This window comes from Phyllopteryx taeniolatus, chromosome 15, assembly GCF_024500385.1.
Source record: "Phyllopteryx taeniolatus isolate TA_2022b chromosome 15, UOR_Ptae_1.2, whole genome shotgun sequence".
NCBI classification, from domain to species: Eukaryota; Metazoa; Chordata; class Actinopteri; order Syngnathiformes; family Syngnathidae; genus Phyllopteryx; species Phyllopteryx taeniolatus.
In genome coordinates, this window is record NC_084516.1 from 19152127 (window position 1) to 19168574 (window position 16448).

The window sequence follows — 16448 nt, forward strand, 5'->3', positions numbered from 1 at the left end:
AGACGCACCCGCTATAGGTAAAAAGCCACAGTATAGCGAGAACTTATAATTTGTTTGCTATAGTTGTTCGCCTACCCTATGCTCTCAACATATTTAAACGGTTTAAAGTATTCCTTATTGGCTGTTCTCAAACTCATTCACACAGTTCTGCAAATAAAAGGCAGAGCATACTTGCTTCAAGCTGTTTATTTCTCACTCTCAGTAGAAGTTCACTGTAAAACTAATATGTATTTAAAGACCAAAATATTCAACCAAACCATACGATTTGTCGAACCAAAGTCCTTATTAGCTTAATGCTAATATAGAACGCAAAGAGGCATAGACGGGCTAACGTGAATTAGCATAGATGTTCCAGTAATTATAAACTTTAAAACAACTGCTACTTTAACACTTGAAGGAGCAACACATACAGGCAGTGCACACAACAATACTCACAGGAATACATTTTTCTGCTGTGTGGGAACACTGACTATTTCTGGATCTCAGTTGGGGACCTTATCTGCCTCTTCTTCTTGATCTTAATTATCCTGATTCTTTTCTTGTGTGACACAACGTGGTACTACACCGAAGATGTCCAACTTTTGTCTACTTTTTGCCTCTCGTAGAAAAAGCCCTGCATGCGTGCAGAACACCTGCTAAAACAAGCGGTATTGTTACTTTGCAAACAGCGCCTGAACAACTTCACCGTGAGTAACCTCGTCCGCCCTCTTCCTCCACCTGAGCTGGAAAGGTCTGCTGCTGCAGCCACATGCTGCTTCTCAAGTGGCCCTTCAATGCTAAAGTTACCCTCCAAGATCGTTTCTGAATGCAGAGAGCTGCAGCAGATGCTACTGGTTTATGTAATATGGACAATTTATCTGTGAATGAGAGATATTCATAGTTGGGCTATACACTGTCTGGCAACTATGCTAATATTATGCTCCATTATTACCATGAAAACACACACACACACACACACACACACGCACGCACATCTGTTGCAAAAATATTGGTCTGCCCCTCCATTCAGTACTGGCGGTTTGGGGCCCTCAAGGGTTTTCATACAGACGCAACAGCAGTCGTAGTGGATGTACACTAATGACAGCAAGTACTTAAACATGTTGAGGTATCCAGAATATAAGGAAAAGCCTCCTGTACGATACATTGCAGTTCTACACCACTTCAAAATAATCCCACAGTGGTGCCTTGAGATACAAGTTTAATTTGTCCATTCACAGCCTAATGTGACTGCTTTCTACAGTAATTATGGCAGTATGTAAAAAATGTCACAGTACAATGTGTTTAGTGCTGCATGTCGACCGTGTTTGTGGCATTTACGAGTGGTGTCCTGGTTTGTGCATGCAGATTCATAGTCACATCATAGTCTCAAAGGGCTTCACAGGCCCACAGTTGCGGAAGATCGGCGAAAGCCCCTGATCCGAATCCCCCAACTGGCCAATTAATAACTCAAAACCCCATTGGGGGGGAAAAAAAGAAGGAACTTTGAGAAAAGGACCACAGATGGAGGGATTTCCCCCTTCCAGGATGTATAAGTTACATGGTTTAGGGGGGGGGGGGTTTAAAGTACATTTGAACTGGGAGTGGCAATAAACAGCTTGAAGCAAGCACACTTGGCCTTTTCTTTTAAGTCTTCGCAATCTGCCGAACTGCATACAGCACACCCAAGGAGGGCAGAATAGACATATTTGTTAAAGAAAAAAAAAAAAAAAAAAAAAAAAAAAGTCACTCGTACCTCCGATATTTGCTTGCTACACAAAGCAAAAAACCAAAACAAAACTTGAGAAACCCCGTAAGTCCAGGCACCACTGTACAGTACATCCTCACATATTCACGGTTTGGGACCCGCAGATTCTCAGATTTTCTTTCCAATTATTTGTCAATTTTTTTCCATTTTGTTTTCAACTTTTTATTTTTTTTGGGTAGGCGGGAACCGACCCCAAAAATGCTTATTGACGGTATACTGTAATTATAAGGGCGGTCAATTATTTGCAGATTTTCGCTATTTGTGGTCTGGCACCGGTCCCTATCCCCACACAAATAGCGGAGGATCACTGTATAAAAAACAGTATTTTTTAAAATGGTCTCTATATTTTCACCTATTGTGGGTGGGTCTGGAATGGTTAGTTCTTCATTTTGTATAATGCCGCAAAAAGAGTATATGTAATCATATAGCACAAGATGAAACCTTAAAACGTCCTGTTCCGGACCCTACCGTTGTCTTTTTGACATTTTAGGTCAAGAGCAGCTTGCAGAAAGTCAGTTTCTCAGATTTGTTCTTTTAATGAATGAATATTTTTTCAAGACCAGTTTTGGTATAAAATCTGTTTTGACTTTTTGCATGAGCTCATGTACTCATCCCCATCCTCACATTGAATTTGTGCTGTGCTTCTGTGTTGGTGTGCATTGCAGAAAAAGATCAGGTGGCTAAATGTGCTTGTACCGCACCCCCTTCACAACTCCTCTCACCAAAACAAAACTCAGACAAAAGCTACAGCCAACACTTCTGCACCCTCTTCAATGGCTGCATGGAGCAGAAAAACGAGGGGAGGGGCTTCAGACAAAGGTGCATGGGGACCGTGGCCCTCTCTCCTTCTTTGTCCTAAAGAAAAGCGAGGTCCAGTAGCAGCTGCTGCGGCTGCATTAGACATTTGAGATGGTGCCTTTCACCCCAAATACAAAGTCTGGAGCTGTGAGTGTGCAGGCTGCAGAAGGGGATGGGTGTGGGTGGGTTCAGGGGGTGTCATGGGGGTCGGAGTATCCAAAACGAAAGGCGCACTTTGTCAGATCAACGTGGGGCTGACTCGTCATTCAGCCAGCCGATCAGCAGAAGGGGGAGGAGGACTTAAAGTGCACGAGGAAGCCTTTAAAGTTGGGAGGCGCATCAGTCACAGAACAAAGGAGTCCGAGAGGTCTACCATATGAAACGCACGCACATCATCTGTTCTCCAAACAAATCCAGTCTGAACCAATAACAGCTCATGCTTGAGTCTGGTTTCTGGTCGGCTCTTTGTTGGTGTCATTAGCAAAGTGTCTCGATTAGTTGGCTAGCTAGTGGTGCCTTTTATTGCCTTACGGTTTCAGCTTGTTGAGTGAATCTCAATGATGTGTGCTTGTGAAAACTGTACATTCAGGAGCCATTTGAAAGTCGATTCAATTTGCTTCCTTTTTGCAACTTTCCAAAGTTCACACTCTGTAACTCTCTAAAATGTCACTTATTGTCACACATGTTGGATTGCAGTTAAAACTGGATGAAGTTCAGATGATATCAAATTGAGAACCTAGGCGCAGTACAAATGGCCATATTCGTAACTGTAAATTAGGAATCACACTTTTTTTTTTCAAACTGGATGGAATGGATGGATGGATCACTTGAAATTTGATGTGTTCCATTTGGCTTTTCAAGCTGTCATGCTAAACGGGAAAGGGTGGCCTACAGCCTGAAACAGCTCAGCTGCAGAGGTACCTTATGAACAGCAGGGACCGATGTTCCTGCTGTTAGCACTTCTAAATACATACTTTATTTATTACATGATGATTTGAAATTTTGGCAAAGATTTTAGCAAGTATCCTGGAAGTTGATGCACATGATTTGCTTTCACGGGCCACATAAAATGATGTGGTGGGCCGGATGTGGCCCCTGGGCCTTGAGTTTGACACCTGTGCTGTCGTAAGTTAGGAAAGAATAACTCAGTGCCCAATGCACTGTTTGTATTGGCGATGACGACACACTAATGCCGAGAGCAAACCGCAGGATTTTAGCCCCGATTAGCTATCCCGGGCGATTTCCCAGATTGGGCCCGACATATTGTCGGGAAAGACAAAAGGTCTTCTGTGACATAATCCACGACTAATGATTTGGACCAACGATAGCCCTGCCACGCCAAAATGAAAAGTCTTGCATGTTTGATTTTTGGGATATCTTCCATGTAGTGTGATATATCAACAACGCTCCGACAGCACACCTTGTCGTCGACCAATAGGACTGCGTATTGTGAGCGGAGCTTCGGCTCCCTTGCTCGCTGTTGTCGACATACTTGGGCGACGTTGTCAACATTTTTTCAAGTGCACGAACCAATGTTTACCGAAGCTTTAAAGCATGACTGGATAGAACGCCGGCTTGTTTACGTACAAACTTGCTAGGCTATGTAATATTATGTTCCCTGCTTGCGAGCTCTTCTTGAATGGACAGCCCACTCCCAAGCAATGGTGACGACATTACGCTTTTCCTCTTTTTGTTCTTTTTTCCCCCCGAATACAATACATTGGCGCCATCCATTGTTGTTATCGTCACCATGGTAATGAGTGTATCCGGTTGCCTTGACCGGTGACACGTTTTCTGTTTCCGCCTCTCCTGTAGTGTTTGATTTGACAAGATAAAGCCCAGTGATCGTAAAAGACAGGATACAGTGGTATCGGAATAAATATTGTGTAGTGTTGCCACTGTTTGACCAAGTCGAAATTGCCTTGTAGTCTGATCCAGGTATAAACCTGATCCAATCAGTCCTATTGGGAATAGTTTTGTTGAATTTGCAACTTTTTCTGTCTGAGTTAACGCCGTGTATGCAGCATTACATGTAAAAAAATATCGACAGTAAACATCTACAGGTTATCCATTCAAGGCCACTTACTATATTTACAGGTTTCCCCCCCCACCCCCAATTGCTTCAACATCTCATTCTATCACAAAACTACACACAATTAACACAACACACAAGTAGCAGAACACCTCAGATCCTTTGCAAAACGAAACACTTTCACAATTCATCAATATATAAAAATATTTTGTTACCATATGAAACACACGTTTTACATGCCTTGATTTTGTTTGCACCATTTACACACTGCCGTTGCTAACCTAAAACACTTTTAGCAAATCTACTTCTCACTGATTAGAGTACTGTAAGTTAAGTACACAAAGAAGGTGTAAATATACACAATACTTAAATTCACCAAACACTAGACAAGACCAATGCTGCGGAATGATGAAAATCTAAATGTATTTCTCTCCATATACTCAACTCAGTCAACATGGAGAATCACAATAAAACATGTCCCAGTTTTCAAGCTACTACAGTCGTGCGCATATTGTAAACTTAGCAACTATCAGACAAACATAAAATACTGTAGCCAGCACAGGCTACAATTACAGTAAAACATTTAAAAAATAAAAATCATTGGCAAGACAACTTGGAAAGATCCGTCTTGAAAATGTCGATTCCCCTTCTTCCCCTCAGTCTTCTTCTTGTGACTCCTTCCATTTTTGGTTGAAGACATTTTTTTGCTGCATTTTCGTAGTGCTTAAAACCGACTGGTGTCTCTGCGGTTAAGCAGTCATACGCATATTCGCGCACCTGATGGCCTGATTGGCTCAGCTAATTTGCTCAGGTGTGGTAATTTGACAGTCAGTGGTTTGGAATTGCAAGGAAGTGACATCATGATATACTGTGCAGTACTGTCTGTGTGTTTTGATATTTGTGTAATGCTTTTGATTTTAGTTGAGATTTTACGCAGTTGAACAAAAAGCTCTTTTTAAAGGATTTATTAAACATAGGTAGGCCTATATGTTTTCAGGTGCCCGAGTAAAGGGGTTACGCTAAACAGCAAAATAGCATACAGCATAAAAAGTATACTCTTGATGGTTGAACTGGATGAATCAAATAATATGACGATTTATCACCCATTTTTCTTGAAAACATAACAAACTACTACTACTATAATTACTGTTCCAAATTAAAAAAAAAATGCTAGTGACCTCAAATCCTGAAATGACCCGTCTAGTTTTTATTGATGAAGTTTGCAATAAGGAAATCCAGATTTGAAATAACCTTTAGGTGTAACTTTATTCACTATTTTTGTTAACAGCCAAAGTAAATGTTTAGAACCCTTTTAATTTGGTTGTAACCTACTGAAATTAATTTCGAGGCATTCATTCAAATCCTGTCCTTTTCACGCTAAATCATTTGAAAATGTTGAAATATTTCACTTGATCTTTTTCTGCCACCAAACGGTGAAATGGAAATACTGCAGGTGGAAATTGCTCTTCGACTCTTAGGTATTATAGATCACAATACTACCGCCTTGTGGCGAAAAGTTACAAACATGGTTTTCATAATCTCTAAATAGTACTTCTCCATTCATAATTAACACGAGGAAAATCCCCATAAACGCACTATCTGTGATAAAACCGACCATATTTAATATTACAGTATTATTCTCGCTATTATTTTTTGGTAGTAGTAGGAAGGAGTAAAGAGTATGTGGCCGCACTTACAGGAAAAAAAAAAACTGACAAGATTAATGTCATAATATTACGATAAAAAATGAAAGTATATTTGAGAGCCTTTCTGCAAATGTACTTTTCACACTGAGGTCCGCAGTGTAGACTTCTATTATTTATGTATTTAGGACATTTGACAACAACAAACGGACAAAAAACGTGTTTAGTCACTAACCAGTAATGTTAGTTAGTCCATCATGTTAATGTTGATTTTACACATATGAAACCTTTTCCTTCGTCATTTTTTTGTGTGTGGGGGAGGGCATTTTTCCTTGAAAATATACTTTTTTTCCCGGGAAAAACTCCATGTTTCATCCATCCATCCATTTTCTGAGCCGCTTCTCCTCACTAGGGTCGCGGGCGTGCTGGAGCCTATCCCAGCTGTCATCGGGCAGGAGGCGGGGTACACCCTGAACTGGTTGCCAGCCAATCGCAGGGCACATAGGAACAAACCACCATTCGCACTCACAGTCATGCCTACGGGAAATTTAGAGTCTCCAATTCAGGCATGTTTTTGGGATGTGGGAGGAAACCGGAGTGCCCGGAGAAAACCCACGCAGGCACGGGGAGAACATGCAAACTCCACACAGGCGGGGCCGGGGATTGAACCCGGGTCCTCAGAACTGTGAGGCTGACGCTCTAACCAGTCGGCCACCGTGCCACTCCATGTTTCAAAAATAATAATACTGCTGTGTAGGATTTGTTGTTGTTGTTGTTTTGAATAATGCTATTTTTGAGCACTTGTGGGTCTCTAGTTAAAATTTGATTGTAGGCAGTTTTATTTTCCGTACTGCTTATGCTTAGTGGCGTCGCGGGTGTGGTGGCTCTGGGCGAGAGGCGGGGTACACCCTGAACTGGTCGCCAGCCAGTCGCAGGGTATATACAGAAACAATAAATCATTCGCACTCACATTCACAACTATTCAATTAACCTCTCATGCATGTTTGGGGGATGTGGGAGGAAACCAGCGTAGCGGAAAAAAAAACCCACGCTGGCATGGGGAGAACACAGAGAACCTAGGGGTCTCCCTGTTCAAAAGTATCAGTCATGAGAAGGGTGCAAGATCATTCCCAAGGCATTAAATAAAACATGGAATGGAGAAAATATGGCTCAACAATGACATTACCGAGAAGTGCATGTAAAATTCATGAAAAGACATGAAGAAAAGTGGTCAGAGAGGCTGCCGAGAGGTCTCGTTGAAGGAGCTGCTTGAATTTCTGGCAAGTACTGTCTGTTTAGGACATGTGACAACATCTGAGCTATGGGGTAGGGTGGCGAGGCTTTATCTTAAAGAGAAAAAAACACCCCCGAAATCTCCCAAACGCATGTGGGAAAATGTACCATGGTCCGATAGAACAGCAAGACAAAGATGGCGCAGAAGACAGAGAGATAGCCCGAGTCATCTCGACTATCTACAGCGGTGGTTCTCAACTGCTGTCACTCTATGACTCACATTTTCCTTTCGTTGGGCAGTTGTGACCCACTTTCATAGACATGAAGACCAATAAAGAATGGTTTTGTTTGAAAATAGCCGCTGTAAACACATGTACAGTCAATGATATTTTTAAACGCTGTTTCAAACGAGGCAGCACGGTGACCGACTGGTTTAGGGCATCTGCCTCACAGTTCTGAGGACTGGGGTTCAAATCCCAGCCCTACCTGTGTGGAATTTGCATGTTTTCTCCGTGCCTGCGTGGGTTTTCTCCAGGTGCTCCGGTTACCTCCCACATCCCAAAAACATGCGTGGTAGGTTGATTGAAGACTCAAAATTGCTCGTAGGTGTGAACGTGAATCATTGGACTTCCCACTCACTCTCTGACCTCTAGCAGCAGAGTCACAGCACGACTCTCTGGATCCTGAACCCTCCACTTTGGTCCCCTAGCCTGGCCTCTTCCAGAACTCTCAGAACTTCTAGCACACCACATATGTATATATATATATATATATATATATATATATATATATATATATATATATATATATATATATTTATTTATTTATTTATCTGTATTCATGTTGTACACTTCTGTTTTCTGAATCCGAATCTAAAATTTGTGTTCATAAAAGTATTTTGTGCCACACTGGCAACAGCAAGCTTTTAAGAATGCGACAAGAAACAACAGAGTGTGAATATGAATATAACAAACATATGTCCTTATTTTTTAAGTCATGATCAATGGATGACTTTTAAATGTACATAACCTCTGATTATAGTTATTTTCTCTTCCTTCCTAATTTCCCCTCACTGTGTGTGTGTGTGTGTGTGAGTGTGTGTGTTTGTGGTTGCACAAATAACAGATCGGAAGTAATTTCAAAAAAGAAATGAAGACCAGCGTCTAATACTCTATTGCTTCCGACACCGCAAATTGGATTCATTCGCTTCACCGACTTTGGGTATCGGTAAATTACAGGACACAAAGCCTTCTTGCAGCTTGTCACAAACACACACTCAAGCAATGTCTCAACGCTCCTAAACACTCTACTTTCAGACATTGTGCAAATAACATTTTTACAAAAAGAAACACTACACTAAGACTGCTTATCGTGTTCATGGTTGATCAGGGATGGCTGGAGCCTACCCCGGCTGATTTTGGGTGAGAGGTGGCTACACCTTAGACTGATCACCAGTCACGTGACTGACACATGGAGAGACAAAAACAACACTGATTGCAGCTGAAAACGGAAAAATTGTGTTGATTGTTTTCGTCATTATTCTTTTTTTAAATAATATGCTTATTGCTTTTGTGTGAACAACTGTGACTGAAGAATGTGCACAGTTTTGGAATGTGGGAGCAGGAGTACCTGAAGACTACCATTGGGACAATCCGAACTGGAAAGCGGGAGCCGCAATTTAACTGCAGAAGCAAAGAAGTTCAGAACTATGTTCTTTTGAGGTACCAGCTAAAGTTGGCCCTGCCATGTCAGTGTGCTGAAGTCTGCAGAATCCGTTTTGCTTGTTTTTTAATTCGGTGTCCTATGAATGGACTCTGTCTGACCAACACTTGAAAGTAACATATTTCATTGGAAGCATTTTGCAAGGACAACATCGATCCACAGCCAAGACGGAAATATCAAATATTGCTACTCTTGTGTTTAGCTCCTTGAACCATGTCGACATTGTTCATTTTTAACCTGACACACACACAGCTATCATATTCTAGCCCCATTACCTTCCTGCTTTCACCCGTAATCAAACAAATTAGCCTTTATGCTAATGATGTATGAATCGATTATGTTAAAAGCCTGGGTTAAATGACAGCCATAATTAAGGTCATAAAGCTGGTAGAAATATTAGGGGAGAGTAATGATAATGGATATGAAGGAGGCTGCATGATCTCTATGAAGATGCTGCTGGAGAAATAAACTAGCTGGTGATCTGTTTTTGTTCAACACAGGCAAGCATACTTGAGGGGGCAGGCAGAAATGTTCAGGGGGAATCATGTGACAGCATATTTTTATTTTTGTATTCATTCATTTTTTTAAATTATTATTATGACGCTATCTTAGCGATTGCTACTCCACATCTGTCACTACTTGCTACTTTCAATCGAATAACACACGGGTATAGCATATAACAGGTAATGGCTATTGTTAACAAGGCACTGTTACTTTGTGTGTCACTACTCACTTGTCATTAAGCACACAACTGAACAAATGTATAATCCCGCACACACACTACTTGTATTTTCTACCAGCTGCATAGCAAGCTATGCTCCTCCAGCCACAGTGACGTTACCACTCATGCACAAATTGAACTGAACCGCTCGACTAAAAATAATACACAAATGAGCGCAAAACTCAGAGAAATGCTTAAGGTATCCCAATTGAATAGATTCACCCTAGATTATTTTCATAATCGATTCATCTGTTGATTACTTTTTGATGAATCGGTGAATCAGATTTGCAAAATTGTTTTTTAATATCCATGACTGTATTCAGGCGGCACAGTGAGAAACTGGTTAGAGCGTCTGCCTCACAGTTCTGAGGACCCGCGACCCGAGTGAGGAGAAGCGGCTCAGAAAATGGATGGATGGATGGACTTTATTCAAAAACAGGACATTATTTCAGATTGACAATGCAGAAAATGCAAAAACACAAACTGATTATGATTCAGTTTCTAGTTTGGTCCATGTCATGTCAGAAAAAAGGCGAAAGTTTTGACAATTTTTTTTCCAAAGTAAAAGAAGATGCTTGCAAATGTATTATTTTGATGAAACACAAAGATAATCAGTCTGCTTTATTATTATAATAAATATTATTATTTAGTGCTGTATTATTATCCATCCATCCATCCATTTTTTGAGCCGGTTATCCTCACAAGGGTCGCGGGCGTGCTCAAGCCTATCCCAGCTGTTATCGGGCAGGAGGCGGGGTACACCCTGAACTGGTTGCCAGCCAATCGCAGGGCACATACAAACAAACAACCATTCGCACTCACATTCACACCTACGGGCAATTTAGAGACTTCAATTAATCAACCGTGCATGTTTTTGGGATGTGGGAGGAAACCAGAGTGCCCGGAGAAAACCCATGCAGGCACGGAGAAAACATGCAAACTCCACACAGGCGGGGCCGGGGATTGAACCCTGGTCCTCGGAACTGTGAGGCAGACGCTCTAACCAGTCGTCCACCGTGCTGCCCTATATTATTATAAGAAATATAATTATTGCTATTTACTCTTGGGGGTTCAAATCCGGCCTCGCCTTTGTGGAGTTTGCATGTTCTCCCCGTGCCTACGTGGGTTTTCTCCAGGTACTCTGGTTTCGTCCCACATTCCCAAAACAATGCATGGTGGGTTAATTGAAGACTCTAAATTGCCCGTCATTGTGAATGTGGGTGTCCTGCGATTGGCTGACAACCGCACCACCGCGACCCGAAATTCTACTGCTACTACTACTAATAATTATTTTCTATAGAGCTTTTCTAGATTTGTGAAAACATGAAGTACTAATTATTATTATTATTATTATTATTATGTGATTATTATCCCAAGGCCTAAGCTTCTCTGAGATGGACTGATGGAAAGTGGAAAGGTTTGTGGTGATCTGACAATTCCACATTTCAAATTCTTTTTGGAAATCAAGGACATCATGTCCCCCAGGCCAAAGAGGAAAAGCACCGTCCAGATTGTAATCGGTGCTAAGTTCAAAAGCCAGCATTTGTGTTGGTATGGGCGTGTGTTAGTGCCCATGGCATGGGTAACTTGCACATCTGTGAAGGTAGCATTAATGCTGAAAGGTACATACAGGTTTTGGAGCAACACATGCTGCCATCCAAGCAACATCATTTTTAGGGACGTCCATGCTTAATTGAGCAAGACACAGTGGCTTGACATTTCAAACCACTGTGTCAGGGTTCTGATGGTAGGGAGGACCCAAGTGCAGAAACGATGACGAACAATAAGATTAAGATGACGCAAGTTTATTGCACAACAGGTGATGGAAGGGTTGATGCTGGCAGGGGAAAAGGCCTGAGAGCTGATTCCGGGTGGATGGGGTGCTGGGAATGAGCAGGCTTGCAGGAAGCATGGACAAGGCAGCAGGTTGAGCAAAAGAGCAAGAAACAAGTCAGGCTTGGTATTAAAAAAAGTATTTCTTTTAGAAATGGACTGAGTGACTGGATGTATGAAGTCATCATAGAAAGCTGACAATCTAGTGGTGCGGTGGAGTCCAAGGCCAGCTTAAGAAGGGCAGCTGATTGGCGATGGGATACAACTGCTGAGTGATATCGACTCGACACACCTGCAAGGACACACAAACGCACCCAGACACACACACACACACACACACACACACACACACAGTGGGTCGGAGCTCAGGGTGCTGAGACAGCAGATCTGATATTTTGCACATGTTAGAGCGTATAAGACTGGCCTGCCAGCAGTCCAGACCTGTCTCCCATTGAAAATGTGTGACGCATTATGAAGTGTAAAATACAACAACAGAGACCCCGGGATGTTGAGCAACTGTTAAAAGGAAAGCTGTGCCCCTGTCCCAGCTTTTTTTTGAATGTGTTGCAGGCATCAAAGTCAAAATGAGAGAATATTTGAAAAAAAAAAAGTTTTTCAGTTAGAACATGAAATATCTTGTCCTTGTAGTGTATTCAGTTGAATATAGGTTTAAAATGATTGATTTTTATTCACATTTTACACAATTTGCGAACTTTATTGGAATTGGGGTTTGTATGTAATGAAGTTGAGTTACAAACTAGCATTCAGCAATTAGCTTTTTCTGAACAAAATCAAGTTTTCACTTATATATAACCTATTAATTACCATTGTTTCACAAAGGTCAAGCACACATTTGAATATTATTGGACCGGCCAGTCATGTCTCGTCTGACCTTTTCTGTTATTTCTCAGAACATGTGACATTTGACTTGCTCATGTTTAGTCATTTGTTTTGATGACTTCTTTGTATCCAAACCACTGCATGATGTCCTGACTGTTTAATTAACCTTCCTATATGTCATATGTGTCACATAGATGGGCTACTATGGCATCAAATGGAACAACAGAGACACCTGCACTATATAGTGAATAGATGAAAAGAAAAACAAATGTGGCTCATGAACAGGAGATATTCTATTGCTATACTCTGGAGTAAATGAAGGAAATAATGAATATTCATGTGAAGATTAGCAACGGTTAGCTATGGTTATAAATCTTCAGCAGACAAGATGATAAACTGACTTGATGCATGCTTGTTGATGCCCTTAATGCTTTGCTGTCTCCATTAGCTGCTACTCATTTGGAGCAGGATATGGATCGCTACTGTTATCACTCCACCGCTGCTGTTCAGAGTCTGATAACTCGGTCCAATGGGATCGCAGAAACCGCTCGCGCTCGTTGCCTCAGCTCACTTTTGAGGGTGAAAAATATGACAATTACCGCAAGTATCAGGAGGTGGCCCTTGTTTCTGTTGTGTGTAAACAGGTTGGCATGACTGAGGGATCTCATAAAGTCTGTGAGGCACATTGGATACTTTAATTCTTGATGCTGCACAATCTTGATTTTGTCTGGTGGAAGGCAGGAGATCTTCAACGTGTGTACGAAGAAGATTAGATGCTATGTCAAGTGTATTTTCGAGAGATAGTATTTCTGTGTGACATCAGAATTACATTAAATCAGACACCCCTGCAAGGCAAATTTAATATATGAATCAAAACCTGAAGCTCCAGGAGAGACCCTGACCGCCGAGCTGGACAAAACACGGGATATATATTCGGATATGCTCTGTAAATTGCTTTTTTGTGAGATTCTCCTCATTGTTTTTTTTGTTTTTTGAGAACAACTGTACGGAATCACTGGGACAGTGATTTATCCAGCAAGACCAAGTGGGTGTCATTCACATCAGCGAATAGGACATTCTTGGTGTCTTACCGCATGACTGAAAACATGCACTCTGCTTTCTCTTTTTCGACTTTCCAGATCTATTGCTTGGCGGGGTACACCCTGAACTGGTCGCCAGCCAATCGCAGGGCACATATGAACAAACAACCATTTGCACTCTCATCCACACCTATGGGCAATTGAGAGCCTTCAATTAACCTACCATGCAGGTTTTTGGGATGTGGGAGAAGGACCCGGAGAAAACCCACACAGGCACGGGGAGAACATGCAAACTCCACACAGAGGCAGATGTGCTAACCAGTCATCCATGGTGCCGGCCTGAAAAGTGTTGCTGACAAATAAACCCACAGAGAGAGCGACAGCACCCTGTCTTGCCTCACTTGCACTTTGGTTCAATGTTAAATGAATCTGAAAAATGACAGCACTTTCTGTCATTCGTTCAAGTTAAATAACCAAAAAAAGTGGAAAAAAGCAGTACTCCATCCACATTGCGACTACCTTTGTTGAAAGTGTTACTGTTGTCAGTTTAACACTTTTTTAACATTAACATTCGGAAACAAGCAATTCCGCAGCTATTGCAGGAAGATGATGTCACAGGAGACACAAATGATTACGTCTTACATCATATGCAAATGAGAGGTTGTTTCATTTCTCTGCAATGTACCTTCATATTTCAGATATAATCCACTTTCACGGTGATGTTGTCCTCATCACACCAGTAATGGTGATCATTATGCTTCAACTGATTTGATTTTTGTCTCATCGCCTGGTGCTAAGTGAATATATTTATGACTGGACAAAAATTGCTGTTAAATGACTTTCACTTAGCTTAGATGCAGTTATTGCTTAGGTTATCGAGCCATTGCCTGACTTACGTAGTAGAGTGTTATTATAATCTTCGTTTCATCTAATAATATAAGATTTAGAGCTGTTGTTGCTCTTCATGCTTTATTCATGATTTAGCTTCCTGCTAAAAATACTTTTCAGCCCTCGAAAGAAATTCGATAATGTGCCTTATTTTATGAAGAGGAGCGTTTGCACGCTGGCCAAGTCTGGACCACATCCATCTTACACGTCTGAGGTCGGGGGTTTGTATCCAGGCTCCAGGTAATCTGTCTTCCTCCCACATTTAAAAACATTCATGTTAGGTTGATTGAAGACTCTAAATTGTCCATAGGCTTCAATGTGGGTGTGAATGGTTGTTTGTCCATATGTGCCCTGCGATTGGCTGGTGACCAGCCCATGGTGTACCCCGCCTCTTGCGCAAAACCAGCTGATATAGGCTACAGTTTATACAAAATGGAGGAATGGATGGTGTAGTGCTTCATGAAAGTTGGACAAAACTTTGTTTGACTTGCTGACGTGCAAGATGTCAGCATAATATGCATGACCTCAGTTCAGACACTATGGAAGTCATTCCATGTTTGTCTTTTTTTTTTTTTTTTTTTTTTTTTTTTTGCAACACATTACATGGGAGTCTCAAAAAGGGGTGTCGAGACAAAAAGAAAAGAACATTTTCAGACAAAGAACAATTAATAGGCTGGAGGTTTTATAACGTGGTAGGTCTCACATCCAAAGATTTCAGCATCACTTTTGACCAAAGTTGAGGCAAATTGTTCTGTCATTTTTACATTTTTTTGTGTGACAAAGGATGTTAGAAACTCTGGTGCTAGTTACTGACAATGTTGTGCTTAACTCGCTTGACTTTTGTGTAGGCAGAATGGGTTCAGCACCCACTCGGTGATGCTATTGCTGCCTGTGTAAGTGGTTGTCTGTCTCTATATGTGTCCTTTGAATGACTGGCACCCAGTCCCGGCTATAGTTTGCCTTCAGCCCAAAGTCGGCCGGGATGGATTCCAGCTTCCCCCAACTCCGAACAGACTAAGCGGTATAGAAAAATGATGCATGATGGATAGGAGTTGCTCTTACAATTCCAACAAGTCAGCCAAAGGTCAGTCAAACTGTTCTCAAGATGAACAGCAGATTGAACAGTAACATGTTTTCACGATTTAAAGATATCTTCTTGTATTTCACAGTCAACCTATAATTTTTTGATTTAACTCAAAGAGTCCTTGCAACGATTGGAGGCAGACAGTTTATTGGACTTTAATGATCTTTTATGTCTGGACCTAAGTGAAAACATGTTTTCTCCTCATTTAACATATAGGACTGGTATCCACATGGACACTTTATTTTCCTCTTAGGAATTGTTTCTTCCTGGTTACCTGGTGAGTCCTTTCCATGCTCAAGGGATGACCGATACCTGATCTGGTTCAAGACCCTAGGAGACCTTGGTCTAAGCCAAAATGAATGAATGTGATTAATAAATATGTGCATGCTGGATCGCAAGTAAGTATGGTTTGAGTTAGACCTGAGCCAGGGAACGCGACACATGCACCGCAGAGAAAATAAAAGATGAGGAATAATATGTATCACCTATTTGTTCTAGCCTTTGCTCAGGTCAGGACAGGAGAGCACAGCATTTGTTTGATGAAAATCTACTTGAGAGGACCTGTAACCATGAAGGCTGTTGTTGTTAGACATTGTTATGATGGCAGAAGGACTTGACAATTGCTCAAATAGTCCCATCCATCCATCCATCCATCCATCCATCCATTTTCTATTCAGCTAGTCCTCATTAGCCTCGAGGCTGAGCTGGAGCCCAGCTGATTTTGGGCAAGAGGGAGAGAGGATGCATCCCGGACTGGTCAGGCCCACGACCTGTTCGACTTTGTGCTTTGTGGCTACTGTATATGCAGTTGAGTTTAATGGCAGGGGCACAATTGGGGTGCTTCTTTCATGATCCTAAGAAAATTCTTGG